We start from the raw sequence: 12,636 nt of genomic DNA on the forward strand, positions 1-12,636 counted from the left end.
CACTCCTATACAAGTGGCAGTGTGGACAAGTGTTTCCAACTCTTGGGCACACCCCTGGGAGTAGAATTGTTGGGTCATATGGTAACACTATGGTTAACTTTTAAAAAAAATGTTTATTTTCATCTGACATGGTTAGATCAGAGTCTAATAACAGGCTAAACTACAAAAGTCAGACTAACCAAAGGCATGGAGAAAGGGCACAGCACACACGAAAAAAACATGGAAAGTCCAAGTAAAAACTGTCAGGATCAACTTTGTCGGAAGTCACAGATGATAACGAGGGTTGGCAAGGGTCTGACTAAGTGGAAATCTGCACACAGCTGCTAGGAATGCAGTTTTACTCGGTCACTTTGGAAAACACTCCAGCAATTCCCTAAAAAGTTAAACGCAGGGGTGGGCCTTGTAGCTCAGGGAGTCAAGCTACCCCTTGAGACACCCACACCCCATGTCAGAGTGCCTGATTCGAGTCCCAGTCACTCTGTTTCTGGTCCAGCTTCCTGCTAACACCCATGGGATGGCAGCAGGCAATGACTCAAGTGTTTGGGCCCCTGCCATCCATGTGGGAGACCCGGGCTCCCGGCTTCCATATCACTCATTCCTGGCAGTTGCATCTCTCTCTGGGGAGACCCTTGTGGGTTTCCAGGCTCCTGGCTTCTGCATCACCCATTCCTGGCAGTTGCATCTGTGTGTGTGTGTGTGTGTGTGTGTTTCATACTTTCTCTTTCTTGGAAATTTCTAAAAAAAAAAAAAAAAAAAAAAAAAAAAAAAAAAAAAAGAATGCCATGGATCACCCAAACCTTGGGGTAGAAATAAACTGGTACAAGGAGAAAAGGCAGCAGACTCCATTCCTTTGGGCCATTTGCTAGAAGTCAGAAACCTCACTGAGCTGTGAGTTCTGGGGTTTGTTCCTTACATCTTCTGCACTTCATTTTTGCTGTTTTAATTAATTATATCTTATCTTTTCTAAGGGAATTTGGACAGCATTCATTAAACCATGATTAGCATTTACTTGTTACTCGTAAGAGGCTTATTCCAGCAAAAAAAAAAAAAAAAAAAAAAAAAAAAAGCAGGGGGGATCAGCATCATCACCATTGATAACACAGTGTTGTCCACTGGTTGTGCAGACCGTCAGAGGTCACACCCTCAGGCACGCCAGATCCATGACACCAGGCCTCCATGCACTGTCTCACTTCCCTGAAGGGCCAGCCAATTCTGTCTTCACAAATTTTGGGCAAAGCCACCAGGAGTTGCTGAGAAGTTACACACACATCTTTAGGCTCCAGTGATCCAAGGCCTAGGACATCCTGTAAGCAGTTCAAGCTCATTCTCCAAGCACCAGCTGAGTGTTCTTCCCAACTCTTCTATTCATGGAACAATCTGCACACGTTAGCACTCAGGAGATAAAGCTTCCTGACTTTGTACAGCTTGGGGCGGGCTCCTCAGTGCTTCTGGGCTGGCTTAGTCCTGGCTCCAGTGACACAATGATCACCTATGTCCCTGTCTTCTTCCACAGCCATCGGGAAGCTGGCGAACACACTACGGCAGGTGCAGGCTTCGGTTGCCTTCCTTGCCAGGTGCCTCCAGTCCTCCATGCCCATCTCTGTCCCCTTCCTTTACTCCCACGTGCCCACCCATGTTGCTTTATAAGCTTTCAGCTTATCTTCTCCTAAATGTTAAAACTGTCTCGGACGTAGTAGAGATTCCTACCAGGCTGTGGATTGAGTTCTTGGTTGCCTACCACTCCGTTCTAGAAAAGGATCTGAATTACTGTCTGAAATGACAGCTTTTAAAAACATTCAACTGGATTCATAGTTAACTAAAATGCTATCATTTTCATCCTTGGCAAAGAATACTCACAGAATGGGCAGTGCTTGGCCTGCAGCTAAGGCTTGGGTTGGATGCCCACATCCCATATCGCAGTGCCTGGCCTCAAGGCCTGACTCTGTGCTTTGCAGACCCTGGGAGGCAGCAGGTGATGACCCGTGAGGCTGAGTCCCTGCCACTGGCACGGGAGATGCTAACTGAGTTCCCTGCTCCTGGCTTTGGTCCTGGCCCATCCCAAAGCATTGTGGGCATTTGGGAAGTGGACCAGTGGAAGGATTCACTCTCCCTTCCTCTCTCTCACTCGCTCGCTCTCACTCTCTCTCCTGTCATAAGTGATGAAAGAATGAATACTGACACTGATAGACAATGCATGAAATGGAAGGCATGGCTCAGTGTTTATCATGATGTGCGTATCCTGGGCCAGGCTTCCCTCACAATGGCCTCAGAATCCAGGCGTTCTCTGGATTAAGCAGTAGAGATGGGTATGCCAGTGGTGTCCTGGCTGGTGCATTCTGAAGGGGAACAGGGGGGCCTGGCCTGGGAGAAAGCCACGCTCAGCAGATGGCAGGACCTCCCAGCGCCTGGTGCTCTGGGCAGACAGGGGAATGCCTGCCTGTGCCCCGCTCAGCACTGGCGGCGTGGGCCCCTGTGTCCAGCGGGGTCAGCGTTCCCAGTCAGAGCCCCAGCCCTGAGCAGAATGTATCAGCAGGGCCGTAATGAAGGCGGTCTGTGGCCTGACCATGGGGTTGCCAGCGGCAGTGCCCAGGGGACCCGCCTTCAGCCTTACAACCTTCTTGGCAATAAAGTCCACGAGGCCACTTCTCGGAATCCAAACTTCTTTCTCTTGCTGAGTTCTCTGATGGGCTGGGTGAGGCGGGGGCGGGGGTTGGGGGGAGAAGGCATTTTCCAGTAGGAAGCTCGGGTTAGCACAGAGCAGTCCTGCCTGTCTCAAGGGAAGAGGAGGGTGTCACCATGGGGACCAAGTCTGCAGGGTGGGGTCTCTCCGTGTAGGATGCTGTCGCCCAGCCCCCTTCCCCAATCTCAGCCTTCCTCTTTCCACTAAGTAAATGTTGGAGAAATCTTTTAAATATGGGTCTGCAGGTGTGCAATACAACTTACTATCCCGCCTCTGTCTATGTTCAGCTCAGCACATTGATTAAAAACAGACAGGGAGACCAGGGCTTGAAGCCCAACCCCCACTCACGGTGCTGACTGCTGACAATTCAGCCTCTCCCAGCCACCCTCTCCATATTTGTAATTAAGGGAGGGAGGGAGGAGAGAATATGGCAGGCCTGGAAGGGCCTGGACTCACAGAGTCCTCCATTACTTCCAGAACCTTCCGGGCCCACCGAAATGACAGCTGGAGTGTGTCCACGCCTTAGCTCCCAGATTCTTTGTGGGCTCGGCTCCTTGGGTGACGGCGTCCCCTCCCACCATCCGGGGAGTTGTGCCAAGGAAGCGTTCCTAGGCCACGCGCCAGAACCTTGCAGAAGTCTGGGGCTCCCACGGCGAGCCCGTTGGCAAGTTTGGAAATCCTAGTGACTACTGATCTCCCACTCACCTGGAGCCTCGGAGAAATTCCTTCACTATCCAGTCTCTTATGAGAAAGTCTTGACATGGGTGTGTTCCTAGAGAAAGCAGGCGGGGCCCCACCTCCCAGGAGATGCACCTACAGGTCTATCCAGAGAACAATCAGACTCCAGCAATCTTCCGAAAGGTAAGTTCTTCTAGTACTTTCAAGGGATGAAAACAGCACAGGCTTTGGGATCTGCAGGCCAAGTTTAAGTTCACCTTCATCCTCGGACCTGGAGGCCTATTCTAGCCATATCCTTGGTTGAAACTTCAGTTCTCTCCTCTGCGAGCAAAAAATCCCTACTACGCAAATTCCTGAAAAAGTCAGGTGGAGTAGACACGAACGACCTTTACAATGCAACGAATGTGTTAGTCATCGTTTTATCGCTAAATGCCCAAATTACATAATTATGTCAGTTGCATAAAATGACGCTCATTTACAGGAGGCAGTTTAAGACTGTTTCTAAAGACACTATTCTAGCTTTCAAAGAAACAGGATAGGATGGGACTTCTGCCAGGGTGGAGGCGGAATGTTGGCTGATGTCTGTGGCCAAGAAGAATGATTAGGAGGTCCACCTGCGAGCGCCTGATTGCCTATCTGTCACTCTGGTCCCTCTAAGTTTCATCAGCATCAGTGGGTGAATAAAAGTGGGGGGCAGGCAGTTGGCACAGGGGTTGGGTCACTACTTGGGGCTCCCACACCGCGTGGTGGAGTGCCTGGCTCAAGTTCTAGCTCTGCTCCCGACTCCAGGTCCCTGCTACTGCACACCCTGGAAGGCAGAAGACGAGGGCTCAGGTGTCTGAGTCCCTGCCACCCACGTGGGAGACCCTAAGTGCCCGTCTCCTGGCTTTAGCCTGTCCCAGCCCTAGCTATTAGGAACAACTGGGAAGTGAACCAGCAAATGTATGATCTCTCTGTCTCTCTTTCAAGTAAAAGTGAAAACTTTTAAAATTAAAAAAAAAATGTTTGGGTATCACAATGTTGAATCTGATAGTAGATTTTGGTACTGCATCCTCCACTTTCCATCTCACAATCCCACCAGCACTGGGCAGGAGTTGAGTAGCGCTCTATGCCGTCTTTGCTACCTTTCTTACTGGGGCTGCCCTCCAGCCCTGTGATCCCCGCTCCCAGTGGGCGAGCCTCCCCACCCCCTATGGAAAGTCTTCCTCCACCTCTCTCCCTCCTTGTTGTGTCATTCGTGTCCCCGCCACACTGAGTAGGCGGAAGCCTGCCAGGTGCTCTCCTCCTCCTCCCAGGAGGATTTCCCTCGGTGATGTGTGAAAGGGAAAGCACCTTGCAGTGAGCTAAGCAGAGGTCTCACCAGCCACTGCCAGCCTGGCTCTCTGTTTTTCCCACATCTCAACCTTGAGCCCCGGGGCTGCCGCTGGGGCTTCTGACAGCTCTCCTCTAAGTTCCTGCATTATTTGCAGGCTGATTAAGACATAAGCACCGAGCTTAACTCGGATTCCCTGGGGAACACTCTCTGCGCTGTGGATTTGCCAGCAGCAAGTTTACTGGAGCTGCTGTCTGGCCCAGCACCTGGGGAACAGTGAAGGCGCCGGCCCTGGGAGGGCAAGAGGTGCATTTTGACTGCTGGGCCCTGCAGAACTGTCCTATCTCATCAAGCAGTCATGGGAGGCAGGTTGCCCTTGGAGAGTGGCCATGATCTTGATCCCTCGCTTGACTGAGAGCAACTCCTGGGGAGAAGTCAGTTGAAAGCGCCCTACTGCCAGCGCTCCCAGTGGCTGGGGGAATGAAAACCTCAGCCTAAAGGGGCAGCTGATGGCCCCCACCACCTCCACATACCATCAAAAGTGGCATCAAAGTTCCTGCATGCTCATATAACTTTAGAAATAAAAATGTCATTGGAAACAAATAATCATATGTTTGATTCCATCTGCTCTGTCCAGAAACAGAGTGAGCCACAGCCCCCTGAAGAAATAATCTTAGCAGAAAGTCGCCATGTAAAATGCCAATGTGAGTGTCAAAGGAGTGCCAATTCGAATCAAGAACTAGTGAGAGCGGTTGAAGCGCTGAGATATCGGTTCTCTCCAAACATGTCTGCAAGGGAAGCAAGTCTACCAGTCTCACATGGAAAAGTTTTATCATTAAATTGATTTTAAAATTCACATAAAAATACAAAAGCCCTGGAAAAACCAAAACAACTATTTTAAACAAAGTTAGACAGTTACCAAAAAGAGATTTCAAGTCTTACTATAGAGCTACTATAATCAAGACAGTGTGGCATTGGCTTCAATAAAGACAAATAGAGGGGCCAGCACTGTGGCATAGTGGGTAAAGCCTCCACCTGCAGTGCCAGCATCCCATATGGGCACCAGTTCAAGTCCCGGCTGCCCCACTTCTGATCCAGCTCTCTGCTATGGTCTGGGAAAGCAGTAGAAGATGGCCCAAGTCCTTGGGCCCCTGGACCCTCGTAGGAGACCTGGAAGAAGAAGCTCCTGGATCCTGGTTTTGGATTGGTGCTGCTCCGGCCGTTGAGTGAACCAGTGAATGGAAGACCTTTCTCTCTCTCTCTCTCTCTCTCTCTCTGCGCCTCTGTCACTGCCTCTGCCTCTCTGTAACTCTGTCTTTCAAAAAAGAAAATAAATGTTTAAAAACAAGATGGATAGAGCCATCTAAAAGAGTCCAGAAATAAAGCCGCCTGTGTTTGTACAATTGATTTCCATGGTGGAAGGACACTCTTTTCAGCAGATGGTGCTGGCACAGTTCACTGTCCACATGCGAAGGGAGAGAGAACTGTGATCAGTGGCTCATTCCTTGCACCATGCACAAAAAAATCTACCTAAAATGAATCACTGGCCTACATGGAAAACCTAACTCTATAAAACCTCCACAAGAAACTGTAAGGGAAAATCCTTGTGCACTTGGGTTAGGCAGCAAGTTGCAGAAGACACTGAAAGCAACATCTATGAAAGAACAACTGATAAAGTCTGTTTCATAAACCTTGTGCTCTTCAAAAGGCACTGAGAATGAAAAGAATAAACAACAGACCCGGAGACCACATTTGCAAATCATGGACATGATAAAGAACTTATATCCTGAATACATAAAGATCTTCCAACACTCAATAAGAAAACAGGGGTCCCGTGCTGTGGCATAGTAGGTTGAGCCTCCTCCTGTGGCACTGGCATCCCATAGGGGAGCAGGTTTGAGTCTGGGCTGCTCTAATTCCAACCTAGTTCCCTGCTGATGCCCTGGGAAAGCAATGGAAGATGGCCCAAGTACTTGGACCCTGCACCTGCGTGAGAGACTCAGAAGAAGCTCCTGGCTCCTGGCTTCAGATCAGCCCAGCTCCAGCCATTGTGGCCATTTAAGGAGTGAACCAGTGGATGGAAGACCTCTCTCTCTGTGTCTCCCTTTCTCTATCTGTAACTCTGCCTCTTAAATAAACAAATCTTTAAAAAATAAAAATAAAAAACAATCTCTCTTAAGATGGGCAAAAGATTTGAACATCCTCACCAAAGAAGATATATGACAAGCCTGAGAAAACACATTCGACACCATTAGTCCCTGGGTCTGTGCAAATGAAAACAATGAGATATCACTGTGGATCTGTTGGAATGACTAAAATTAAAAAGACTGATCATGCCAAGTGCTGGCAAGGATGTGGAACAAACAAATGCTCACACATTGGTGGTGCTGATGGAAACGTTGAAAAGAATTTGGCAGCTTCTTAAAGACGTAACCACACACACACCATAGGATCACATCATTCTACTCCTTGTAATTTACCCAAGAGCTATGCAAGCACCCATCACACAAAGACCGGAAGGCAAATGTTTGACTTGTAACTTACCCAAAACTGGAAACAACTCGCAGTCTACCAACAAGCAAATGGTTCAGTGAATCACAGTGTCAGCTATACAGGGGACCACACACTACTTAACCACAAAAAGGAATGAACTTCCGATCCATACAACAACACGGATGAACCTGAGTGACTGTGCAGAGGGAAAGCAAGCAGAGCAAAAGGGGAACACACTGTCCACACGGTCTCCTTGTGTAAAATTCTACAAATCGCAAACTGATCTACAGGTGCAGAAGGCACACAGTGCCGGCCCAGGGAGAGCATAGGTCCGAGGAAACTTGCAGAAGTGCCGGCTATGTTGACGCGATCATGGTGATCATTTCAGTTGCATGATGGCATCTGTATCAACATGGCAAAGTACTTGTGTATGAGTCACGCATGTGTCGTGTAGGGTGCACCTGTTGTCCTCAGGAAAGCCACCAGGAGGAGGGGGAGGAGGAAGAAGAGATGAGGAAGATTGCCTTGAAGGGGAGAGAGGCTGCAGCAGCGAGGCAGCCAGGAAAATGAGCAACCTGCACTCCTGAGGGTTTCTCTTTGGCAGGCTGAGAAGTCTGAATAAAGAGTGGGGACAGCTGAGCGGAAGGCAGAGAGGAGGTGGCCTGGGAGAGGGCACGGGAGCAGCAGCAGGACCAGTGAGACAGCAAGGAGCCACGAGGTCCTCAGAGAGTGCTCTTCCTCACCTCCAATGACGGAGGCTTTGAGTACAGCAGTCCCAGCGAAGGTGTCTCAGGGGTAACACCCAGGACAGAAGACAAGACGTTTTTCCTCGTAAAATGTAGCGTTAGGGGCAGGTGTTTGGCCGAGCGGTGAAGATGCTAATTGAGACGCCTGCATCCCACACGCCAGTGCCTCCATTCAATACTTCGCTGCAGCGTCTGCCTTCAGCTGCCCGCTATCAGATTCTGTGGCAGTGACGGCTCCCGGAGTTGGGTTCCTGCCATCCACGTGGGAGACTTGGGTCATGCTCCTGGCTTCCTCTTTGGCCCAGCCCCAGCTGCTGTGGGCGTTTGGCGAGCAAGGAGCCAGCAGACAGGAGCTCACTTTCCCTGTCTCTCTGCCTCCCAAATAAATACAAGCTTAATCTTAGCATCTCCATTCCAGTGAGATTTCCCCAGCTTCTGTTCTCAGCCTGAACACGTTCAAGATTCACATGCAGCATCCGAGTGACCAGTTCTGCTTCCAAGGGCACTCTTTTCCAGGGAAATTACTGAGCGAGGGAGAATGTGGGTCCCTGTGGGCTGAGACGATCGGCACTGGCCCACATTACTGCTGCCCGCTGCCCCAGCCGGTCTCTGGACATGGGCTATCTTATAGCTTCCAGATCTTTGCAACAGTCCTTTTCCACCGCACGTATGCGCACCGGCGTGATAGAGGAGGAATCCAGGTTAAGTGGTGTCAATAACCACAGAGCTTTGGGAAAATAAATGACGGGTTTATATTTGTTTCATTCTGAGTTGTCTCATTTACTTATTAATCTTTTCTTAACAGAGGCCACCCCCAATTTATAGATAACCCCCAGTTACAAAAGAGGCCTTGACACTTGTCTGCACCTCTCCATGGCAACTGCTGTTGCCATGGCAACCCCCGGGGGAGGAAAGACAGGGACAAACAAATGCTGGGGCTTACTTATAAGACTAGGAGTTCAGCAGCTGGGGGATGAAATCAACTGTGAAACTTGGGGATATTTCAGGGGATTTGATTAGAGGAAAGATTCCCAAGCGGAACCAGCCTGTACCTGTTCTAATATTTTCCTACCCTAAAGGGAAACTCTCCTCTCCAGTTGCTCTGCTGCCTCAATGCAAATCAAAGATGAATTTGGATTAATGAGCCCCTTCTTTAAAGCACACATGTAACTCTGGACCAGCTAAAAGACTGCTAGCCATCGACACACGAGCACGACTTAGCTCAGTGGAAAACTTCCAACACACCCCCGTGGCGATCAGCTGCCCTGAAAAAAAGAGAGCTTGGGCGGAGGGGGTAGGAAGTTAAGTGTCCTCGGGAGATGGAGCACTTGAAGGGTATGTTTGCAGCAACAGGAGGATACGTGAGAGGGGCCGGGAGAGGAGGCCCCAGGCCCCGGGGAAACAGCAGACAACACTGACGTGGCTGACGGCCAGCAAGAAAGGAACGGCTGGGAAAAGGACAGACATCCACCCGCTGGACGGGAAGGTCTGGGGCCATTTCAAAAGCGACCGTCAAACTCCGCTGCAATATGGGAACTCCTCCTGATAGGGCGTAGAGTGACGAAAGCAAGAGGGCTGAGGAAGAGACGCTGGGCGCCCTGTTTGGTGGAGCAGGGGACACCCCTGCCACAGCAGACGCGATCCTGTGCGCCAGGCCCACCAGGGAGGGACCCTGGGACATTGACAAGCCACATGGGGACATGTTTTCCAGACACTGTGTGGAAACAGTTTAACAAAGTGCCTTTTTTTTTTTTTTTTTTTTTTTTTTTTTTGAGGGGAAGAAAGGAAACAAGTGTCAGCGATTGACAAATCCAGACGGGGCCTTGGTAAATAAGTGTTTTAACTGGAGTTGGCCTTCAAAGTCTGCCTTCTCTTCCTCTCTTGCTTCTCAGGCCCTCACTCCCAAGACAAAGTGAGCTCCGTCGCTGCGGGGCTTTGGCTGCGTGAGGCGTGGAGCAGACCTCCGAGAACCTGCCAACTCTGGGAACACTACTGCCGTTACGGCCCCGTCCCTGTCGGGGTTCGCTTGAATGTAGCAGAGGAGACGTCTCCAGAAAGTTGGTGGGAAATGCAGATCATGGGAAAAACTAGACACGGACTTCTTTTTCTCTGTTTTTGTTTATTATTATTATTTTTTGCAGCAAAATAAGCTTACCTTTTCCTTCTATGTTTTTCCTTAAATGTTTTGAAGTACTTTCATATTTAGCCTCCAGTTTGCATAATGCTGAATGCCAGACCCAGGCTTCTGACTCCAACTTAACTGCTTCTTTCCCCAGCCCACCTACCGCCTATCTGAGCAGCTGGGTTCTTGTACCTAATCCCATCTATTCGTGGAAATGTGCCTTGAGCACCTCCCATGTTCCAGACACGGTCAGAGGCTCTAGGGCACTGGCTGTACCCAAGGTGGACGAGTGTCTCTGTGTGTGTGCACACACGGCAGAAGGCCAGGGTGGCCCTGAGCCTGTGGGCTGCGGCCACGGGACCACTGCTGACAACGATGCCTCTTCTAGTTCCTAGTCGGAATCCACACGTCCAAGGGCGTTGGGGCTTCAGCGTGTGCGCATAGTCATCCAGCCGACGCCTCCACCCTTGGGCAACTTCATACACGCCCTTTAGGCCGTCAGAGCTGCTGCCACCGGCCCTAAGGTGAGGCGTGTTCCCTGCTGCGGAGGCAGAGCCGGGCTCAGATGGCCTTGGTGATGGTGAAGAAGGGCCTCTTCCCTGTCACCACAGGTGCTCCTTCCAGAGAGCCAACTTGCCATTTTCAGAGGTTGGTTTTTTAAGAGTTAAGACTAGAAAAAAGTTAAGTTTCTATAATCCATCCAACTTCACAAGGATGGGCCGGATTATGGTTACTAATGGTCAACTCTAGGATTCGGCCAATTAAAGTTGGCCATAGGGGCTCATGGGTTAAGATACTGCTTAAGACACCCAAATCCCGTTGCAGATGACCTGGGTTCGAGTCCTGGTTTCAGTTTAGGTTCCAGTTTCCTACCTCGGCGCACTCTGAGAGGCAGCTGGCGATGGTTCCTTTTTTTTTTTTTTTGACAGGCAGAGTGGACAGTGAGAGAGAGAGAGACAGAGAGAAAGTGTGGGGAGCAGCCCGGACTGGACTGAGTTACTGGAATTAAGACTTATTCTATGCATCTGCTCTCCCACAATATGGCGCTGGGAGAGAAGTAAACAGCTTCCGCACAGCTGCCTCCAGTTCAACCAATAAACAGCAGGACCTGCTCCTGATTGGAGAGCAGCGTACTCGGCGTGTGGGCAGCCGAGTTGGGATTGGCAGAGGAGGACTATAAAGGAGGAGAGAGACGGCATGCACCAGGAACATCTAAGGGGAACATCTAAGGGGAACACCTGTGCAGCCCCCGAGAGAGCCGGCCGGCGGAGTGCCGCTCCCCTGCGGAAGTGGGGAAAGCGGCCAGGGGGAACCGCCCTTCCACGGAGGTGGAAGGGATAATAGCCAACCCGGGAAGAACCAGCAGCAAACCCGGGGAGGGCCGAGCAGACGAAAGAACAGCGCAGGGTCCTGTGTCGTTCCTCCACGAAGAGGGGGAGCGACAGAAAGGTTTTCCTTTTGTTTCCTTTTGCCATTGGTTCACCCTCCAATGGCCGCTGCAGCCGGCACACTGCGCTGATCCGAAGCCAGGAGCCAGGTGCTTCTCCTGGTCTCCCATGCGGGTGCAGGGCCCAAGGACTTGGGCCATCCTCCACTGCACTCCCTGGCCACAGCAGAGAGCTGGCCTGAAAGAGGGGCAACCGGGACAGAATCCGGTGCCCCGACTGGGACTAGAACCCGGTGTGCCAGCACTGCAAGGCGGAGGATTAGCCTATTGAGCCGCGGCGCCTGCCTGGTGTTGGCTCTACTGCTTGGGTCCCTGTCACTCTCATGAGAAATCCAGACTGAGTTCCCAGCTCCAGGGTTCAGCCTGGCGCAGCCCCAGCTAATGGCGTGGACCCTCTGAGGCATGAACCAGCAGATGGAAGATCTTTCTCTGCCTCTCCTTATTTACGTCTCTTATCTATGTATTGTAAATAAATAAATAAGGGTGCACCGAGCTGTCTTCCTGCCTCTAGGGACTAAAAGTTAATCCCTGATAAACAGATGGCAATAGTCAATTTTCCTTTTTATAAGTGGCAGTTGGATTTCCAGCTAAGCATATGGGCACCCTGCATACAGACAGCTTTCCCCAGCCTCTCATGTGACTAAATGATTAGTTCTGGCCACTGGGGGACTTAATGAGGACACCCTGGGCTGCGGAGACAAAGGTGGTGCCTTATGGATGGCACAGTGAAAGCTAAGGTCCTGGACCCTCCCGGCCCCATGGTGCAGAACCTCAAGACCAGCTGGGGCTTGAGCGCAGCAGAGAAATCCGCTCTGTCTGGTTTAAGGCGCAGTTGTCTCAGTTCCGTGCAATCACGCTGTGCCCTCACTCATGCTCACTCCACCTTCAGACCTCCCTGCTGCAATTCAAATAAGTTTTCTTGTTCTCTAAGGAAAGGTGTTTACATCCATGCCCTACCAATAATGAGTATCGAGTAGAAATTATATCTTGCATTGTAATAACTGTCAGATCCTCAGTTTGGGCAGCCATCCTTTCTTTCAGATCTTAAGAATGGAGTCACCAGGGCCAATGTTGTGGCAGAGTGGGTTAAGCCAATGCTATGACACTGGCATTCCATATCAGAGCACTGATTTGTGTCCCAGATGCTCCACTTCCCAT

The sequence above is a fragment of the Oryctolagus cuniculus genome, chromosome 10 (assembly GCF_964237555.1).
Source record: "Oryctolagus cuniculus chromosome 10, mOryCun1.1, whole genome shotgun sequence".
NCBI classification, from domain to species: domain Eukaryota; kingdom Metazoa; phylum Chordata; class Mammalia; order Lagomorpha; family Leporidae; genus Oryctolagus; species Oryctolagus cuniculus.